The sequence below is a fragment of the Aegilops tauschii genome, chromosome 4, assembly GCF_002575655.3.
Source record: "Aegilops tauschii subsp. strangulata cultivar AL8/78 chromosome 4, Aet v6.0, whole genome shotgun sequence".
Classification (NCBI taxonomy): Eukaryota; Viridiplantae; Streptophyta; class Magnoliopsida; order Poales; family Poaceae; genus Aegilops; species Aegilops tauschii.
The window spans coordinates 147,821,013-147,831,636 of record NC_053038.3 but is presented as its reverse complement, the minus strand read 5'-3'; positions in this window follow the sequence as shown (position 1 = coordinate 147,831,636).

Here is a 10,624-nt window from a genome sequence, read left to right as displayed (position 1 = left end):
GGGTTTTCCCCTTGATGTTTGGACACACGGATACTTGGACTTTACAACTGTTACTCGGAAAGGCGGGTCGACCCTGAGGGGTACCCGCGACTGATGCGGAGATGGGTTGACATGGAGGGTGCCCGTGAGATAATTACGAGGCGTGGCCGGGCATTCCTAGCCCTTGCCGCAAGTCCTCGAGACGGGGCAACGGGGTCACATCTTTCGTGAGTCTCTTCTTGTTACCGCGCGTTCCTAATCCACAACGATTTGGATATTTGATCCGAGGGACCTCTGGCCTGATAGCACTAACCATCACGTGGGCATAGTATGGGCGTTCTGCGTCGTATGCATCAGCCGAAGCTTAATAGATGTCCGCGACTGAGGGGCGCGCGCCGGGTTGGACTGGTAAGCACCTGCCTTTTTAAGGAGGTAGCTAGGTCTGCTCACTGGCCTCGTTTGCAACGTGCAGGAGTTCCCAGGGCGATGGCCCATGACCCCTAGGGGCATAGGTTTAGTCCGGCGTGCTGGCAACTCTATTAAGCCTAGGTCGGGTTGCGGCGTATTGTTTGGCCGAGGCCGGGCATGACCCAGGAAAGTGTGTCCGGCTGGAGTTAATCGAGAATGGTGGGTAAGTTGGTGCACCCCTGCAGGGAAGAAAACATCTATCGATAGCCTGTCCTACGATAACGGACACTCGGAGTTGTATCCCGATCGATACAACTAGAACTGGATACTTGAGATGAGACATGGATATGAGAAATGGATAGTTTGGCTCTGGGATTGCTTTCTCGCAGGGAGTCGAGAAAGGATCTCTGGCCGAGGTTGATAACACTTCTACTACTTTACTTTATGCTACTCTACTCCCTCCTCTTGCTGCAAGATGGTGGTTTCCAGAAGATGCTAGTCTTCGATAGGCTAGGCTTTCCCCTTCACTTCTGGCATTCTGTAGTCCAGTCCACAAATATAGCCCATTTCATTGATACCGATGCATATGTAGTGTAGATCCTTGCTTGCGAGTACTTTGGATGAGTACTCACGGTTGCTTTGCTCCCCTTTTTCCACCTCTTTCCATTCTTCCCAGATACTGCAACCAGATGGTGGAGCCCAGGATCCAGACACCACCTTCGACGACGATTGCTACTACACTGAGGGTTCCTTCTACTACGTGGAGACCGTCGATGACCAGGAGTAGTTAGGAGGCTCCCAGGCAGGAGGCCTTGCCTTTTCGATCGTTGTTGCTTTTGTGCTAGCCTTCTTAAGACAAACTTGTCTAACTCATGTCTGTACTCAGATATTGTTGCTTCCGCTGACTGTTGTGTATTCGAGCTTATGTATTCGAGCCCTCGAGGCCCCTGGCTTGTAATATAAAGCTTGTTTTATTTTAATTTGTGTCTAGAGTTGTGTTGTGATATCTTCCCGTGAGTCCCTAATCTTGATCGTACACATTTGCGTGTATGACTAGTGTACGATTGAATCGGGGGCGTCACAATGCACGACTCAGATCACGCCCGCAGCAGGGGGGCATCAGCCACGGTTTGGTAGGCACACGGCATTCGTGAGTGAACCGTGTGCTATTTGAAAACACTTCGTGACAAGAATCTTGGTTTTTAACTCCCCATAAATTCAAAACTCACCCGAAAATCAAGAAACCTGGCATGGTGTCACGACATGGCACACATATGTCGACGAAATTTTTCATCCATTTTTGCGCAAGTTTTATTACAAGCCTCTTACAAACCGGAGCTTCTCTCAAAGAAGCCTCATGGTTCCGATGGGAAAAGGTGTCCCCCTTGTGGGCGAAACTTAATCACTGCCCCTTTTTGCCTTGTATTTTTTTCTACGGGCAACATGGAACGACAAGATATCTCTGCTGAAATTTAAACTCATTTAGGGTTCGTTTGGCCTTTTTATACACTAATTGAGTTTCCTACGCATTTAATGTCCATAATTCAAATCTAAACTTCAAATACATGCTCCAGTTCACCAAAATGGCTAGAAAATTTATACATGTGTCCTTGGGTGCTTGTTTAGGTCCCATGCCAGGAATGGGAACGAATTACAACCGTACGTGCGTCCTGGCTCGTCCTCAAACATTTGGAAAATCGGTTTTTAAATCCCCTTAAATCCTAAACTCAACAGAAAGTCATCAAAGGTTCCATGGTGTCACGTCATGGCACATATATGTCGTGTTAAAACATTGTCCAATTTGGGCCATGCTTTACTACAAACCTCTTACAAACCAGATCTTCTCTCAAAGAAGCCTCGTGGTTCCGATAGGGAAACGTGTTCCCCTTGTGGGCGAAACGTAATCACTACCACTTTTCGCCTTGTATTTTCTTCCGGGGGCAAAATGGAACGACATGATATCCGTGCTGAAATTAAAACTTATTCAGGGTTCGTTTGGCCTTTTTATACACTAATTAAGTTTCCTAGGCATTTAATGTCCATAATTCAAATCTGAACTATAAATACATGCTCCAGTTCACCAAAATGGCTAGAAAAATTATACATGTGTCCTTGGGTGCATGTTTAGGTCCTATGCTAGGAATGGGAACAAATTACAACCATACCAGTGTCCTGGCTCATCCTCAAACATTTCGAATCTCGGTTTTTAAATGCCCATAAATCCAAAACTCACCAGAAAGTCATCAAAGGTGGCATGGTGTCACGTCATGGCACATATATGTCATGGTAAAAACATTGCCAATTTGGGCCTCTTACAAACCGGAGCCGGTCGCAAGAACCCTCGTGGTTTCGATAGGGAAACGTGTCCCCATGTGGGCCAAACGATAATCGCTCCCTCTTCTAGCCTCCTATTATCTTCTACATGCAACACGGAACAACGGGAGATTCGCGCTGAACTTTGAAATTATTCAGGGTTCGTTTGACCTTTTTTATACATTAATCGAGTTTTCTACGCATTTAATGTCCACAATTCAAATCCGAACTACAACTACATGCTCCAGTGCACCAAAATGGCTAGAAAAAATGTACATGTTTCCTTGGGGTGCATGTTTAGGTCCCATGGAATGAATGGGAATGAATTCAACCGTCTCGCCGTCCTGGCTTGGCCACATATATTGCGAATCTCGGTTTTTAAATCTCTATAAATCCAAAACTCACCAGGAAATCATGAAACTTGGCATGGTGTCACTACATAGTACATATAATTGTCCAATTTGGGCAAAGCTATATTACAAGCCTCTTACAAAACGGAGCCTGTCGCAACCTTCGTGGTTCCGGTAGGGAAACATGCCCCTCTTGTGGTCGAAACGATAATCGCTGCCTCTTCTCACCTTGAACTTTGTTTTCTACAGGCAACATAGAATAACAGGAGTGTCGGCTGAAATTTGAAACTGTCCAGGGTTCGTTTGGACATTGTATATATTACTAATTAAGTTTTCTACGCCTTTAATGTATTCCATAATTCAAATTTGAACTACAAGCACATGCTCCAGTGAAGCAAAATGGGTGGGAAATCATACATGTGTCATTGGGTGCATGTTTAGGTCTTATTTAAGGAATGGGAATGAATTACAAACTTGTCATCATCCTGAAACATTGGGAATATCAGTTTTTTAATCCCAGTAAATAAAAAACTCACCCAAAAAACATGAAACTTGGCATGGTTACATGACATGGCACATATATGTCGTTGTAAAAAAATCGTCCAGTTTGGGAAGAGGCGCACACATTAGTAGCCAATGAAGTCCTTTTTGAAACAAAAAGCTGACACGTTAATATCACAAACGGTTGTATTATATTAACCGTGTCGAAAATTAACCATACTCGGTGTCGTGTGTGTAGCTGTTTGATTAGACGGGACGAGCGCGAGATGTCCGCCGTGCAGGCTTGACGGGACGCGTGTGAGCAGTCCGCCGCGCAGGCTCAACGGGACGCATGCATCCTGTCGACCTCGCAGGCTCGACGGGACACGTGTGAGCAGCAAGGCCGCCCATGCTCACCAGGAAGCGAGCTCTTTGACCTCCATGCACCAGCTGCCGCCCACCTCGCTCACAACTTCTCCATTAATGGGTTAATTAAAGCACCTGGATGGAGTTTGTTTGCTTGTGATTGCATGGCAGCATGTTCTTTGTTCATCTTTTTAACTCGTATTCCGCCCTAATTTAAATTGCCACATAGGGCAACGGATAATACGACCACAAATAAAATGGCAATGGACAATACGATGAAAAATTTACAATGGCGCAGATAATAATTGTCCTACATATTCCGGATAATTTAAAATGCCACATGTGGCAAAGCCCGGAAGACACAGGGGCAAGAGAAGAAGGAAATTGCAGACAACGATCTGGGTCGCTACTATGTCTACTCGTCGATGGATCACCGGGCGATGATATCCTCCATCTCCTTCTTTAATTCCTCACGACTTTGCTTGAAAGCAGCCACGGATTCCTCCACCTCCTGCTCGCACTTGATCCGGAACTTCCTCAAGTCACCCATCAGTTCCTCGACGACCGCTGTCAGCGTCATCCCCGAGGCAGTGCTCTGCTCATGGAGCATCTTCCAGCCAGCGGCCTCCTCCTCCTTCTCGGCGAGCGCCTTGAAGAGCTTCGCATTGTTACCCATGAGTGGCTCGACGAGGCCGGTCGCCTTGTCAAACGAGGCATCACTTATCTTGAGCAGCTTCATGAAGCCGTCGACCAGCTCTGGCTGCTTAGTGACACCAGTGAGAATGTCATCGTCGCCGGCCAAGGACTTCAGGAACGCCAGCTCGTGGTGATGGCCGGCGCCGCGAGTGCGCTTGTGAGAGCCCTCGAGTGTCTGTGAGAGCTCGTTCAAGGGCTCCGCGGCTCGCCGGGACATCTCTGCTGAGGCCGCGGCTTCGCGGTGGGACCTTCCTAGTGCTTTTGCGGCCTTGGTCTTTGCTGCCTGGTTATATGTCCACCCTGAACACCTCCGACCGGTCATGGCAGAATGACTTGACAGGAAAGACAAGTTATGTGGGTGATGAGGAGAGGAACTGTGAAGTAATTTTTGAGTGGGTAGTTTTTATAGCCCGGTGCTAAGTGTGAACACATATTAGTTTGATAGGTGTGAACTGATTTGCAATTACTTATTGCGTTGTAATCTGCAATGTGACGATAAACAAGGTCAAAATTTATTGCTGGCAGAAGGTTGACCACGTGGTTGCTCACCATTGAGGTAGCCGCGGCGTGCTCTCCTCACGTATGTCCAAACGTTTTGCTCGCCATTGAGGCGGCCGCGTGTCGCGGGATATCCGCGGCCACCTATGGGACCGGGTGGCCCCTTGTTGGTTCGGCGAGGGATTGTTAGGTTGCACAAAGAGCAGATGAGTGCATGGCAGCACGACAGAGAGCACACAAGCAATTTACCCAGGTTCGGGCCGCCGCGAGGTTTAAGACCCTACTCCTGCTTCGGTGGATTGATGGTGGAATGAGTGTGGTGATGCGTAGTACACTTGCCCGTCAAGATTTGCCTCTGGGCCACAGCGACTACGCGCGTATGGTGGCTTGGGTTCCACAACTTTATAACCCTCTAACCCCTCCTACGAGTACCATGGGCCTCCGTTTATAGATTAAGGGGTCACCACAGTGGCAAAGTGGTCATTATCCACTGATATAATAGCAAACAGTGCTATCATACCTAACTCTGCGGAATGACAGGGTGCATTTAATGCACCGCTTAGTGTCACATCACTGGTTGCCCGGCAAGGCCTGCCGGGCTATCTCGCCCGCTCCGCACCTGTTCTCTTGACACGTCGCAGGACAGGTGTCATCTGTGGGTTTCTTCTGTAAGAAATTGCTGCCAAGTGGCGAATGGCTGCCACTTAATCACCTTCCAGCTTGACACCGCACTGATTGACGACGTGAGTCGTGTTTGAGTGGTGGGCGGGGTGGTTCTGCCCTGCAAGCTCTACCGGGGAGTCTTGGTTGCTTGCTTCTGGTGGTGGCCTCGCCCCTTGCCGCGCTTGCCTGCCTCGCAAGGGAGGCCCTTCTCTGGCCGATATCTTGCTCCTCTGGCTTGATCTTGGTCTCTGTGAGCCGCATGTTGGTTCTTCAAATCTCTTGGTCCTCCAGCACTCTGGCTTGAGCTGGTGCTTCAATCTTGATCTTGTGCCTATGCACAGTTGGGGAATAGACCCAGGGTTTGTTGCACCGACAGAAGCCCCCGGGCCTGCCCCGAATGCGCTGCTGAGCGTTGTCGGGGTAGGGCCTAATAAGTGCACCGGCAGAATCGCTGAAGGGGTTGGCCCCTTGAGGTTTCTTTTGCTGCTTCATTAGTCTTGATTTTGGGGCGGTTTCCGGTTTCCCCGCACGTGGTGTAAAGCCAATAGTGATGGGGTCGCGGCAGTGATGGCCCATGAATGACTTTAACGCACGGGGTAGAAACCGCGAAATTACTCTTCCCACAGCGCGCCCTTATCCTTAGCCACGTATGTTGCATGCATCGCGCGGGGTAGGTAGCGGGGGCACGTGGAGTGGGAGAGCATCATGAGGCGGGTCTTCCCGCCTTGAATTGGTGGAGGAGGGCGGTGGTCACCCATTGATGGAGCAGCTGCCCTTCCCCGCCTGGCCTATAAAAGGAAGGGGCGGAGGAGGGCAGAGTCATCCATCGCTGCGCTTCTCTTCTTCTTCCCTTGTTCTTTGCTTCCACTAGTGATGTTGAAGAGGAGAGCCTGGGGCCATCCCACGGGCTTCTGGTTGGGGTCTCCCATGGATCTGAGAGGAAAGTTTGGGCGGTGCGGCGCTGATGCCGGGAGTGGCAACCCCGACGTGTTCGCCGCTGCATCCCCCGTAGCCTTGACGTTAGCGGGAGGGGACGTGGCCGACACCATATCGCGGCTCGACGAGGGCACGACGCGTGGTAGTTGACCGCTCCTGATTCTTCTTCTTCCGGCGGTATTGGGGAGGTGTCGTAGGAAGGATTTGCCGTTGATAGGGGCGAATCTGGCTCCTCCTGGGCGCGGTCGTCTCGTCGATTAGGGAAGCTCCTTGCTTTAACACGCGTCTTCAAGACACGCGATAACTTCCAACGCGAGGGCTCCTGGGGATGACCATGCTCTCTGTGGAGGGGCTTAGAGGGCATGGTGTCGGGCGTGGTGGTCGCGCAGATGTCTTCGGGTGGTAGTGATGCGGACGACAGCGGCAACCCACGACGCGCCAAGGATGGGGACGACCATTCTGATGAGTCGTGTTTGTCCGTGACTCTGTGCTTCCCATCTGGTCCTCCGGCAGCGTCACCATCCATGCCTGCCCTCCGATTTCTTCCTCCTTGCTAGGGAGTGGCGCTGTCCTGATCCTGGGGAGGTGCCGAGTCCCAGCCGTACCCGCCTCCAGCTCCTTCGATCTCTTCCTGTAGGGGATGGACAGGGGCAAAGGCGTAATGGGGCACTTATCTTTTTCCAATCTTAAATCTGTAGGCAATCGCCAAATTTTAATTCAAATAATGTAATCTCTCGAGTCTATCTTGGTGTTCTGTAATGCTTGTACTTGTGTTAGCATATAAATGAAAAAGATGAACCTTGCCGGGAACCGTGCATGTATATGTCCATGCAGAGGTGGAGTGCCTCTTTAATGTAAATAAACGAGTTTCCCTGGTAGGATATCCTGCCGGCACCCTCTTTTGTCTGCCGGAGAGCTCTGTCTGCCGCGGAACAGACAGAGGGGCCAGCCCCCCGGCAACTCCTTTTTACCAAAGGCTACTGCGACCATCCTGACTGAACCAACGTTCGAATCATGAATGAGAGCACCTAAGTTTCAAAAGAGAGGCGAGGTTTCCTCATGCAAAGTTATAGCTTTCCAGAACACTAATGGACAAGAGGTAAACTTATCTGTTTGGCTTTGCCGGGGATCGTGGTGTCATGCAATCTTCTTGTCCAAGTTCACGGCAAGAACCTGCAACTCCATGTAGATGAGAATGAATGCAGGGTGCAATCCTATCTATATGCATATGCAAATGCTCATGAAATGCTTATGCAGTGATCTGGGTGTGCTTGTGCATGCATGCAATCTTAGTTGGGGCCCCCCTATAGCGCTTCTTTATTTTCTCTTGCACGGGGTCATCGCCCCGGATTTGTACATGGGGTTACATGCAGCTGAGGCAAGGCCTGTACAAAAGGGTGGCTGTCGGGCAGTGCCCGGCAGCCTCACGCCTTGCGGGTAGTACTTACGAAGATGCTCAATATTCCATGAGTTTTGCAACAGTGTGCCATCTCCGGTCTCCAGACGGACTGCGCCAGGTCTGGTGACTCGTACCACCCGGTAAGGGCCTTCCCACTTTGGTGACAGCTTGTTTGTACCCTTGGCGGACTGAACGCGCCTAAGGACAACGTAACCTTCCTCAAAACACCGGGCATGAACCCTGCGGCCGTGATAGTGACGCAGGGCTTGCTGGTAGCGTTCAGCACGTGTAGCAGCTCGGAGACGGTTCTCCTCGAGTAGCAAAGCGTCATCACGCCAGTGCTGATCTTGTGCTACTTCATCGTAGGCAAGCACTTGATGGGACCCATAAATGAGTTCCGTGGGGATAATGATACGTCTCCAACGTATCTATAATTTTTGATTGCTCCATGCTTAATTATATTCTGTTTTGGACATTATTGGGCTTTATTATACACTTTTATATTATTTTTGGGACTAACCTATTAACCGGAGGCCCAACCCAGAATTGCTGTTTTTTGCCTATTTCAGAGTTTCGCAGAAAAAGAATATGAAACGGAGTCCAAACGAAATGAAACCTTCGGGAACGTGATTTTCGGAACGAACATGATCCAGAGGACTTGGACCCTACGTCAAGACTTCAACCAGGAGGCCACGAGGTAGGGGGGCGCGCCTACCCTCCCCCCAGGCGCGCCCTCCACCCTCGTGGGCCCCACGTTGCTCCACCGACATACTTCTTCCTCCTATATATACCTACGTACCCCCAAACTACCAGATACGGAGCCAAAAACCTAATTCCACCACCGCAACCTTCTATACCCATAAGATCCCATCTTGGGGCCTGTTCCGGAGCTCCGCCGGAGGGGGCATCGATCACGGAGGACTTCTACATCAACACCATAGCCTCTCCGATGAAGTGTGAGTAGTTTACCTCAGACCTTCGGGTCCATAGTTATTAGCTAGATGGCTTCTTCTCTCTTTTTGGATCTCAATACAATGTTCTCCCCCTCTCTTGTGGACATCTATTCGATGTAATCTTCTTTTGCGGTGTGTTTGTTGAGACCAATGAACTGTGGGTTTATGATCAAGTTTATCTATGAACAATATTTGAATCTTCTGAATTCTTTTATGTATGATTGGTTATCTTTGCAAGTCTCTTCGAATTATCAGTTTGGTTTGGCCTACTAGATTGTTCTTTCTTGCAATGGGAGAAGTGCTTAGCTTTGGGTTCAATCTTGCGGTGTCCTTTCCCAGTGACAGTAGGGGCAGCAAGGCACGTATTGTATTGTTGCCATCGAGGATAACAAGATGGGGTTTATATCATATTGCATGAATTTATCCCTCTACATCATGTCATCTTGCTGAAAGTGTTACCCTGTTCTTATGAACTTAATACTCTAGATGCATGTTGGATAGCGATCGATGTGTGGAGTAATAGTAGTAGATGCAGGCAGGAGCCGGTCTACTTGTCTCGGACGTGATGCCTATAGACATGATCATACCTAGATATTCTCATAACTATGCTCAATTCTGTCAATTGCTCAACAGTAATTTGTTCACCCACCGTAAATACTTATGCTCTTGAGAGAAGCCACTAGTGAAACCTATGGCCCCCGGGTTTATTTTCCATGATATTAATCTCCCGACAACAAGCTATTTCTGGCGCCGTTATTTTGTTTACTTTCTTTACTTTGCATCTTTATCATAAAAATACCAAACATATTATCCTATCATATCTATCAGATCTCACTCTCATAAGTGACCGTGAAGGGATTGACAACCCCTTATCGCATTGGTTGCGAGGATTTATTTGTTTATGTAGGTGCGAGGGACTCGTGCGTGGCCTCCTACTGGATTGATACCTTGGTTCTCAAAAACTGAGGGAAATACTTACGCTACTTTGCTGCATCACCCTTTCCTCTTCAAGGGAAAACAAACGCAGTGCTCAAGAGGTAGCAGATAACAACTTCTACCATGTAGACCAGGGAGAAGGGAGTCTGCCCGGTAGCTCGGTTAGGTGTCGTTTTGAGGGACCAGAGAACTACCGGCAGCTCCTCGATCCACCGCATGTCGTGCTTCTGTAGCGTATCAAAAGTCCTTGTCTTGAGTCCACGAAGCACTTCAGCGTTCGCCCTCTCAGCTTGTCCATTGCTCCGGGGGTGTGCCAGGAAGCGAATGAGATCTTGCATCCGAGGGCATGAACATATTGCATGAAGGCATGGCTCGTGAACTTGGTGCCGTTGTCAGTGATGATCCTTGCATGAACTCCGAAACGACACACCAATTCTTTCAAGAACTTGATAGCTGACTGAGCAGTCACCTTTCTCATGGCAGTCACTTCCGACCACTTTGTAAACTTGTCGATGGCAATGGACAAGAATTCAAATCCCCCGATTGCTCGGGGGAAGGGGCCGAGGATATCGAGCCCCCAGACTGAAAATGGCCATGATAGAGGGATTGTGTGAAGGGCTTGGGCAGGTAGGTGTGTTCTTTTGGAA